The sequence below is a fragment of the Xylocopa sonorina genome, unplaced genomic scaffold, assembly GCF_050948175.1.
Source record: "Xylocopa sonorina isolate GNS202 unplaced genomic scaffold, iyXylSono1_principal scaffold0014, whole genome shotgun sequence".
NCBI lineage: Eukaryota > Metazoa > Arthropoda > Insecta > Hymenoptera > Apidae > Xylocopa > Xylocopa sonorina.
This window is the reverse complement of record NW_027490090.1, coordinates 4941736-4943246: the sequence shown is the minus strand read 5'-3', so window position 1 is coordinate 4943246 and position 1511 is coordinate 4941736. Positions and strand designations below refer to the sequence as shown.

At 32.2% G+C, this 1511-nt stretch overlaps 1 pseudogene; it reads left to right on the top strand.

Moving 5' to 3' along the window:
- Positions 1 to 494: 494 nt before the first annotated feature.
- On the top strand, positions 495 to 613 carry LOC143432025 (5S ribosomal RNA; annotated as a pseudogene).
- The last annotated feature ends 898 nt before the right edge of the window (positions 614 to 1511 follow it).

The following is a 1511-nucleotide window of genomic DNA, read 5'->3' as shown; positions in this document are numbered from 1 at the left end:
ACATACAAACCAACCGCAAACCCACATGGGGCCGTCCCCACAGATCACCTACACACGCTTAACCCACAAGCTGGCTTGCTTGTTCCCAAACACTCACCAAGCAGCCGATAACAATGTGAATAGTATAAATAAGTAACAATGTAAAAATGTAAATATGTAACAAAAACAACCGTAATTATAAATACTAACCCACTAACCTAAAATAAGGGATTCAACAAACCAACCATAACTAACATACCCCCACCCCTCCTCACCCCCCATAGTAAATAAGACCAACCCTACCTCCCATGTATATAGGTTTTGTCACAATTTTCCCTAATCACCTATTTTAAACCACATCAATCAAAACAAGCATCGAAAGTTAACCCATGCATAAAGTAAGGCGTCAGATGTCCCCGGACAGGAAACGCAATTGTAAACACCAGATACATGGTAAAATATTGTATACTACATGTAACATTATCTAAGTTAATAAAGACATTTAAATGGTAAATTGTAAAAATGATATCACGCATAACTCACCGGTTCTCGTCCGATCACCGAAGTTAAGATGCGTTGGGCGTGGATAGATCTTAGATGGGTGACCGCTTGGGAACTCCACGTGTTGTTGGCTTACACCTTTTTTTTCTTGCCTCTTATTACCTTTTTGTCCGTTCTGAGAATTATTTTCTCTGCGATTTCCTCTGTTTTCGGTATCGAAGGGCGAAAAGGGGTTAGATGCGTTCGCTGCGTTCACGACAAAGAGGCACGCCAACATTGGCACACTAATTTTATTCCATCGCTTCGTCTTGTACCTGACTGAAAAGGATTCGCGTCCTGCCGTGATCCACATTACTTCAAAAAAAATTAATTCAACCTAAAAAAAATATATTATTGCTTAAAAAGGGACAGCATTACTTAAGAAAAATTTAGTTAGGTTAAAAAGTAATATTACAACTAAAGAAAAAATGTTATTGCGGCAAAGAGAATATCATTTCACAGAAAAGAAATATTATTACTTCAAAAAAAATTAATTCAACCTGAAAAAAATATATTATTGCTTAAAAAGGGACAGCATTACTTAAGAAAAATTTAGTTAGGTTAAAAAGTATTATTACAACTAAAGAAAAAATATTATTGCGTCAAAGAGAATATAATTTCACAGAAAAGAAATATTATTACTTCAAAAAAAATTAATTCAACCTGAAAAAAATATATTATTGCTTAAAAAGGGACAACATTAATTAAGAAAAATTGAGTTAGGTTAAGAAGTAATATTACAACTAAGGAAAAAATGTTATTGCGGTAAAGAGAATATCATTTCACAGAAAACAATTATTATTACTTCAAAAAAAATTAATTCAACCTAAAAAAAGTATATTATTGCTTAAAAAGGGACAGCATTACTTTAGAAAAATTTAGTTAGGTTAAAAAGTAATATTATAAATAAAGAAAAAATCTTATTGCGGCAAATAGAATATCATTTCACAGAAAACAAATATTATTACTTCAAAAAAAATTAATTCAACCTG